This window comes from Thalassophryne amazonica, chromosome 7, assembly GCF_902500255.1.
Source record: "Thalassophryne amazonica chromosome 7, fThaAma1.1, whole genome shotgun sequence".
NCBI classification, from domain to species: domain Eukaryota; kingdom Metazoa; phylum Chordata; class Actinopteri; order Batrachoidiformes; family Batrachoididae; genus Thalassophryne; species Thalassophryne amazonica.
Window position 1 is genome coordinate 65,595,496 of NC_047109.1, and position 9,861 is coordinate 65,605,356.

The window sequence follows — 9,861 nt, forward strand, 5'->3', positions numbered from 1 at the left end:
TTTGCAGTGAAAGGCTTTGTTTTCTTTCTCTGAAATCTCATTAGTTCAAGCCAAACAAAGATTATAATCCAATCTCAACACGGTCTTAGAAGGAGGACGCAACAGGAGGGAACATTAACCATTTTGGATCAATATCAGTCATGCTTTATGTAACATGACTCATATTAGAGAAACTGGCTGACAATTTAATTATTTTCATTTTTTTGATGCACACTCAAATGCCTTCTGCTGAATTTATTACTTACCCAAATGCTCCAGTTCACTATTTAGCCTCCAGTTAATTTAATGGTCTCTGAACAGGTTGGAAGGTGCTGTTTCTCTGTGAATGTGAATAGCTGTAGAGAGGACACAAAGAAGGGACTATTGATAGCGCTAAATTGATTTTCCAGACTTCTATCATTTCTAGAGATGGTGACATTTACAATGCCAGTGAAATGTAACCTATTTCACCAACTGAGGTTTAAGGAAACACTGGTGCCGAAAAACCAGTGATCTAAAGGGATCATTCAAAAATATTCAACGTCTGATTTGCATTTGAATGATTATGAAAGAATGACCATTTAAGAGATGATTAGCTTCGCAATGAAGAGGAAAGATGCTAAACTAATGGTTAGGTCTCTGTTTATTTGTCCACAGAAGTAATAAAATGATGTGTATTCAATAAGACTTTCATGATAGATGCTATAAAATGTGTGCACATACATATACTGCATGCATGCATGCACTTTGTGACTGCTTTGGCGTCTAACACATACGTTGCATATGTAAGTTTAAACATGACATCAGTTTATCACGCTGATCTCCTCAGGCAGATTATTCCAGACTCTCAAGCCTTTGGAATGTACCATCACCTCTGGTCTGTCTGGAACTGCCCGAGGGTGCCTCCAGGATGACCTCAGGCTCCATGAGAGCTTACAAATGAGTTCTGAGAAGTGCAGGTAGCCTGTGAGAAGATTAAAATAGGAGCCTGTCTTTTGCTTCTACTTGAAAGTCTGGAGCCGTGTGCCATATGTTATCTGCAACCTGCTTTAGTTCTCAAAGTACATCGGAAGAATTTGCACAGGAACACACACACAAACACACACATCACACTTATCCACAATCTGTTTTGTGCTGGCTTCTTTAAAATTTTAAAAACTTTATAATCTGTTTTTGAGCCATTTCTGCTGAAATAACATCCCCAAAAGTAAAGGCCAATTACACTAAATGAGCTGTACCAAAACAGATTTTGGCACAAAACAATACTAAACAAAAATGATCCAAATTAATCCCCTTGTAGTGCAACGATGTTGTCAAATTGCCATAGACAGATTCCATAATAATAAGGATACATTAATGGGAGTACACTGAGGAATATTACTTGCATTGTCAGGGACCATTAACTATGACATTTTGACCGTATGGTTTCTCTGTGCATCATCCAGCATGCAGGTGCCTCAGTGATGAGGACATCAGTGGATGGAGGAGGCCAAGGGGACGGCACCGTTGCACCTGGCTGGAGCAGATAGATGGCTACTCTCAAGAGGTGTGGATGGACCAGTTGTCTGCCTGGGTGGTTGCCATCCAGGACTCGAGGTGGTTCAGTAGTATGGTGATGTAGTAACTCTTTCCTGGACCTGAGTTAGATAATGTGATTCCTACTGAACAAACAAAAAACTTCTAATTGAAAAAACATTATAATTTAAAATGAAATACATGCACAGAAAAACAATTCCATAGAGAAATATAGATTCAAATTCAAATTTATTAATTTATATAGTGCCAATTTGTGATGAGATTGCCTCAAGGCGCTTCACACAGCATAATAAAAACAGAGAAAACTGAATTAAAAATTTAAAAACACAATAAAAAGACAAAACCATAGAAAACACAAGAATAAAAACACATCATAACACAATAAAACTAATGATAAAAAAAGGAAAACAAATGAGTCTTTAAACGTGATTTAGAAGTCTCCACAGTATCCCAGTGTCATATGTGATAGATGCAAATAAACCAAGCAAAGAGGGACTAAAAAGCTAAAAGTGAAACAATGACTGAAGGGCAAAATGACACAAGAGAGCTGTGGAATAGAATTAAGACAATGTTTGGTTTGAACTCATAGTGGACCAACTCTGCACAAACAGTAGTTTGCCAACGGCTTAAATTGCTTTTTTGTACATTACAAAATGGACCACCCCAGCTCAAGACAAAGGGAAGCAGAGTGGGTAGCACACCAAAAACATGTGACACTGTCTAAAATAATTCCACCTAAAAAGACCAATCCATCTGAATTACAAAAAATCATTCTCACCATGCTTTATGCAGTTCTTAAAACAGTTAAGATGTTTCTCAGGACACAGACTCACCAGTGCAAAACACACTAAAACAAATAAAACTTTTTCACGTGGCAAAACATGCAAAATCAGTCAATCATGTCAACACTGTGACCAATAAAAAGAAACCTTACACCAAATGACACATTTTGTTTGCAAAAGCATCTAATAGTGACAAAATATTTTAAACATGCATGTGGCAGCAGAAAGCGAATGTACCAACAATTAACATAAATTCCATTTATATTTTAATTTAAAAACAATTTGACTTCAAGTTCTCTGAGGTAAACTTTCTGTACAATTTCTTCACTCTTCAACTTTGCATAATGCAATCGTCAACTTGCTCATGGGCCACTGGGCAGGTTCTGTCCAATTGAGCAAGCAAATAACTGATTTAAAAACAGCTGTTCCATGGTGTTACATGTTCCGTCCCTTGCTTCCCAGTCTGCTAATTGAGCCGATGACTCTGTTTTTGTGGGGTCGCTTCACTGATTGCAGATAAACCAATAAGGATCAGAGCTCTGTCATCTGTGCATGTTACTATGTGTTCTCCTTGCTTCAAACCACATCAACCTGATGTGATTTGATGATCTCTTTGACTTTTAGGAGGACTGGGTCTGGTAGACTTGGTAAACATTGCTTGTAAGTTTGTAATACCTGTAGATTTTAATTTTGCTTCTTCTTTTTGTCACCACACTTTCAAAAAGAGCAATCTGAGATTTCTGACATCCGCCAGTCTGGATCCAGATCACCTCCAAAATACAATGGAGTCTTCCATGCCCTAATATCGATCTGTGGTGCAAATTTGGTGAGCATCCGTGAAGTATTTTGACGTCACCCTTCAAAGCCTATATAAAGTGAACCTTGATCCAGAATCCAGATTCAGGTCCAGATCACCTACAAAATTTAACGGAGTGTTCTATGACCTAATATGTATCCATGGTGAAAATTTGGTGAGAATCCATGAAGTATTTTGATGTCATCCTTCAAAGCCTATATAAAGTGAACCTTGATCCAGAATCCAGATTCAGATCCGGATCACCTCCAAAATTTAACAGAGTCTTCCATGACCTAATATGTATCTGTGTTGAAAATTTGGTGAGAATCCATGAAGTATTTTATCGTAATCCTTCAAAGCCTATATAAAGTGAAACTTCATCCAGAATCCGAATCCAGATCACCTCCAAAATTTAATGGAGTCTTCCATGACCTAATATGTATCTGTGTTGAAAATTTTGTCAAAATCCATGCAGTAGTTTTGACGTAATCCTGCTAAGAGTAACCCTTCAAAACCTATATAAAAGTGAAACTTAATCCAGAATCCGGATCCAGATCACCTCCAAATTTAATGGGTTATTCCATGGTCTAATCTCTATATGTGGTGAAAATTTCATCAAAATCCATGCAGCAGTTTTGACGTAATCCCGCTAACAGACAGAGAGACAAACAAATAAATAATCACTGATGATTTCATTACGTCCTTGGCGGACGTAACAATTTATTCCAGCTAATGTGGTAATCCATGTGCAGAGAACAAACTCCTGATCTGATGGGCCATTGTGTGGATGGCCTGGTCTCTCTTCATGTTTGGTTAATGTTGTCAGGCCTGATCTTCCTGAATTCATTCTGTTGAAATGTTTTGAGAGTTTTCACTTTTCTATTTTCACATGGGCAACATTATTTTATTAAAACAAACTGTGCCTTGCTACATGCTATTCCTGACTTCGTGTTAACTATGACTTTGACCTTTATCCATAGGCGTAGGAGGTGGGGTCTATTTGGGGGGGCAACACCAAATTTGCCCGAATTTCAGAAACCCCCAGCGGGTTTCTGAAATTTGCGGCTCCTAAAACCATTACTATATATATATGTATAATATTTTTACACAATTATCCTTTATTGACTGAGTTTCATTCATGAAGTCAGTGGTGTGTGTAAGTGAAGAGTTAATGGTCCATGTCCTCGGACGACACAGGCACGGGCAGGAAACATACACCTGTTTATCAACCAAATGTCACGGACAAAATGACAAGAATAACCAAAACGACTTACTTATGGAAGGAAATATTGTCTCCCTTGTTCCTATGTTTGTGAGATTTCCAACATACGCAGCTTTCAGGCATATTCCACCTGTTTCTTGATGGGACTGATTGAACTTCTATGCGTGCTGCCTCCTGACTTGCCTGGAATTAAAATGGCAACCACGCCTCCTTGCCAGGACATGGCTCAGTGCAAGTGCGGCCTCTAGTACTCATACAGTGGGGAAAATAAGTATTTGACCCCCTGTCAGTTTTGCAGGTTTTCCCACCTACAAAGATTGGAGAGGTCTGTAATTTTTATCGTAGGTTCACTTCAACTGTGAGAGACAGAACCTAAACAAAAAAAAAAAAATCCAGAAAACATTGTAGACATTGTATGATTTTTAAATAATTAATTAGCATTTTATTGCATAAAATAAGTATTTGACCCCCTAGAAAAATAGAGCTTAACAATTGGTACAGAAACATTTGTCTGCCATTACAGAGGTCAGACGTTTCCTGTAGTTCTTGACCAAGATTTCACACACTGCAGCAGGGATTTTGGTCCACTCCTCCATACAGATCTTCTCCAAATCTTTCAGGTTTGGAGTTTCAGCTCCCTCCAAAGATTTTCTGTTGAGTTCAGGTCTGGAGACTGGCCAGGCCACTCCAGGACCTTGAAATGCTTCTTACGGAGCCCCTCCTTAGTTGCCCTGGCTGTGTGTTTGGGGTCATTGTCACGCTGGAAGACCCAGCCATGACCCATCTTCAATGCTCTTACTGAGGGAAGGAGGTTGCTTGCCAAAACCTCACAATATATGACCCCATCCATCCTCCCTTCAATACGGTGCAGTCGTCCTGTCCCCTTTGCAGAAGAGCACCCCCAGAGTATGATGTTTCCACCCCCATGCTTCATGGTTGGGATGGTTTTCTTGGGGTTGTTCTCATCCTCTAAACATGGTAAGTGGAGTTGATTCCAAAAAGCTCTATTTTGGTCTCATCTGACCACATTACCTTCTTTCATGCCTCCTCTGGATCATCCAGATGGTCACTGGTGAACTTCAAAGGGGCCTGGACATGTGCTGGCTTGAGCAGGGGGACCTTGCTGCCCTGCAGGATATTCTTCAGGTCATTGACCAGGTCCTCCTGTGTAGTTCTGAGCTTTCTCAGAATCATCCTTACCCCACAAAGTGAGATCTTGCATGGAATCCCAGACCAAGGCAGATTGATAGTCATCTTGTGTTTCTTCCACTTTCTAATAAATAATCATAACAGTTGTTGTCTTCTACCAAGCTGCTTGCCTGTTGTCCTGTAGTCCATCCCAGCCTTGTGCAGGTCTACAGTTGTATCCCTGATGTCCTTAGACAGTTCTTTGGTCTTGGCTATGGTGGACAGGTTGGAGTGTGATTGATTGAGTGTGTGAACAGGTGTCTTTTGTATGTGTAACAAGTTCAAACAGGTGCAGTTAATACAGGTAATGAGTCCAGAATAAGAGGGCTTCTTAAACAAAAATTAACAGGTCTGTGTGAGCCAGAATTCTTGCTAGTTGGCTGGGGGTCAAATACTTATTTTATGCAATAAAATGCAAATTAATTATTTAAAAAACATACATTGTGATTTTCTGGATTTTTTTAGGTTGTGTCTCTCACAGTTGAAGTGTACCTACGATAAAAATGACAGACCTCTCCATTCTTTGTAGGTGGGAAAACCTGCAAAACTGACAGGGGGTCAAATACTTATTTTCCCCACTGTATATAACCTCTTTGGTTGGTCCACAGGTGGCCTTTAGTTCTCTTACTCTCCACCAGGAAGCAGCACTGCTTGGGCTTTGGACTGGAAGGAGTGGGCTTCATGCTGGCATTTACAACCCTAGACCCTGGCACTAGACTCTATAGAGTTGAAGACATCTGTTCTACGTCTACACTGATGATGTCATCACACTTTTGAGTAAAATTTCATCATCAATTTTTTTTTCATGGCCTTTGGAATATTTTTTAGACATAAACATATTTTCCTTAACATGGCCCATGCCTGAATTTCCCAGCCCATCTGCCCGAATTTGAGCATTTTGCCGAGCCAAGGGGGGGTGGTTGCCCTCCCCCCTCCTACGCCTATGACTTTATCTATAGTCATCACAACTCAGGGAATTATTCAAAAAGACACCAGTCTATTCTGCCTCATTTTCTTTCTGAAATGTAGAAAAGTGGAAGTATGTGAGCCTTTTGATCTGCTGTAGTTAATGCATTTTAACATGACTGACATTTCTTTTTCAAATTTTAGGCATTTACTCCAGAGTTCTTTCTAATAAATAATGCAGTGAAGAGATCCAATTATTCTCTTCTAGCTTTCTCTAAATGAGGCTTGACTTCATTTGTACATCATGTGCAGTGACTGTCATACAAAGCTGACATGAATTCAGTCACTTTCAGTCCTGGTTGGATGAGGACACTGACAGACAACCCCACTGACAGAGCCACCCAGGTGGTCCAAAGGCCCCGACTGAATCACATGTCTCAACCACATCTGCACACCTCTGCACAATGAACCATCACTGCCACAAGGGCAATTCTTTACCCAACCAAATATAACCAACAGTCTGCTTTTCACGTATATGATTAATACTTTCTTACATTACATCCTAATTATTTTTTTATTGGGGTCAGGCAGCACGGTGGCTTAGTGGTTAGCACTGTTGCCTCACAGCAAGAAGGCCATGGGTCTGATTCCCACCTGTGGACTTTCTGTGTGGAGTTTGCATGTTCTCCCCATGTTTGCGTGGGTTCTCTCCTGGGGCTATGGCTTTCTTCCACATCCAAAGACACTGTCTATATGTGGCCCTGTGACAGACTGGCGTCTTGTCCACGGTGTACCCCGCCTCGCGCTCTATGACTGCTGGGATAGGCTCTCAGCCCCCTGTGACCCTTAATTGGACTAAGCAGTTGAAGAGCACAAAGATGGAAGATTTTCACTTTTCCTGGCAGGACTGCATAGTAAGTTATGAACACGAGTCATCAGCTGCTAAAAGAGCTTACTGTTCTAATGTAATGAGCAAAAACAAACATAAGCCAAAATTCCTTTTTGACCCTGCGGCCAAATTTATTCAAGGGCAATGGTCTGTAAGTTGTTTGACATTCACAGCTGAAAATGTGTTATTATTTTGACAAGAGTATAGAGGATATTAGGAATAAACTATCCCAGCAAGCTTCAGTCTGGTTAGGTGATTTTATCATGAAAGTAGATGTCAACTCGTACAGAAAACCTACAATTACTGACTTTGAATACTAACTCACTTGATAGAAAAAGCAATACCTGTCTCTTTGACACCCCAGTCAGCTAAATTGTTTAAAGATGTGATTGTTATTAACTTGCATGTTCTAAAACTGATGTAATTAAACATCTTCCTGAGAAACCTAGTCTTGATAGTGCATTACTGACAAGACTGATGTTAAATTCCCCTTCTCAAAACTTCTTAAAAAGTAGTTTCCCAACAATTTATGGCTTGCTTGGCTGTGAGCAGTCCCTTCGAACCATCATTACTAGCATTTAGGACTTGTCACTTCATGGAAACTGCACTCCATAAAGTGGTGAATGATCTTCTGCTTGCTCCTCCACTGCTGCTCGACTGTCGTACAGCTTTTGATGCTGTCGATCATTGCATGTTGTTCAGTTTATATAGGCTGTGAAGGATTACGTCAAAACTTCTTCATGGATTCTCACCAAATTTGCATCACAGATACATATTAGGCTATGAAAGACTCCACTGAATTTTGGAGGTGATCCGGATCTGGATTAGTGGACATCAGAAATCTCTGATTGCTCTCGTTGCATGCATGTGTCATTCATCATAGCAATGAAGCAAAAATTTCAGACAAATCTTTGATCCCACATTGTCCTTCGGTTTGACACTGGAGGGATTACCAAGAATACCTCTTTTGAGGTAGCTTCCAGCTCTGTTATCTTGTCTTGCATCTGTTGGTGGCTGTGGGAAAGCAGGGCTAGGTCATCAGTGAAGTATAAGTCTTCAAGCTGATCCCATAGTGTCCACTGGATTCCATTTCTTCGGAGTGCTGTTGACCTATTCAAGATCCAATTGATCACCAGGAGGAAGAGAAAAGGTTTCGCGGTCAATGCTGTCAAACGCCTTCTCATAGTCGACAAAGTTAATATACAGCGATGAATTCCACTCTAAAGACTGCTCAGCAATGATGCGCAGGATGGCAATCTGGTCGATGCATGATCTATTCTGGCGGAAGCCAGCCTGCTGATCTCTGAAAAGGGGGTCAACTGCTCCTTTCATTCTCTCCAACAGGATCCTGTTGAAGACCTTTCCTGGCACTGACAGAAGCAGTATTCCTCTGTAGTTTGCACAGATGCTAAGATCTCCTTTCTTGGGTAGTTTGATGAGGTAGCCCTCCTTCCAGTCTGTTGGTACTTTTTCTTCTTCCCAGATCTTCACGAAAAGAGGGTAAAGCATCTCTATGGTTGTTTCCAGGTCTACCTTGAGTGCTTCTGCAGGGATGTTATCTGGTCCTGCCGCCTTGCTGTTCTTCAGTAGTTTGATAGCTTTCCTGATCTCCTCTTGTGTTGGCTGCCCACAGTTGATGTCTAAATCTCTGTCGGCTGGCTCGATTTCAGGGGGATTTGAAGGGACAGATCTGTTCAAAAGCCCTTCAAAGTGCTCTGCCCATCTGTTCAGTTGTCGCTGTGTTCCCTGGACATTGTTCCCTTCCTTGTCCTTGATTGGTCTCTCTTCTTGGTATCATCAAATGATCCTAATTCCTTGGTTTCAGAACAACATCATGAGTGGGTGGGTGCTTTTGTTTCATGTGAAAATATTAGCGTATTTCTATGTGAAATGTTTTGTATGGGTCAACCAGCTTGTGTGGCTCAAGGCCAACCTATTTTTATCCTCACCAGCTGAACAGTTATGCCTAAAGAGGCAAAGTCTTCCAAACAACATTTAGCCTCCTACATGCCACATGAATGCCCACACATATTTTGAATATCAATAAGGCCTGTCGGGCATGATGTCTTTGTCAAACTTCCTTTTTAAAAAAATGCTGTTTCCACCTCTTGCATCTCAGAAATAATCTTGAAGGGGTTCTCCATCATAATTGATGACACACTGTGCAGTGCTCCAAAGCCACAGTTTTCAGCCCCAAGGCAATGGATTCTTTTTGAAAGATCTTGAACATTCACAAAACAACAAAAAGGAAATGCCAGTGGAGTGACAGCCAGGATTTCGTGCCATGATTTTTGCCCCTTAAACAATTACAAAGGCATGTCCATTGCCACTTTGAAGAAAGTGTGACCTTTTTTGACATTTTCAAAGATGATCTCCAATTGGCTTTTAGGTGGTATTGGTGTCTGAATGGTAGGAAGTGAGCCAGCAACATGGGCATCTGACAGACAAAGGTTTGTGCATGCCAGAAACCATGGCAACGAGGATGAGAGTCCAACTGGAGGTTTGCTATTTGCACTTATTGCAGGAAAGACCAAACATATTTTTGAAATTACAGCGAGGCTGT

At 40.7% G+C, this 9,861-nt stretch overlaps 1 long non-coding RNA gene across 1 annotated transcript; it reads right to left on the reverse strand.

The window, feature by feature from the left end:
- Positions 1-281: 281 nt before the first annotated feature.
- Positions 282-4,494, reverse strand: LOC117513307. Its single transcript, XR_004561551.1, has 2 exons — positions 4,368-4,494; positions 282-1,640 (listed from the first exon to the last, which is right to left on the reverse strand). It is a non-coding gene; the product is annotated as an uncharacterized LOC117513307 (long non-coding RNA).
- Positions 4,495-9,861: the final 5,367 nt, after the last annotated feature.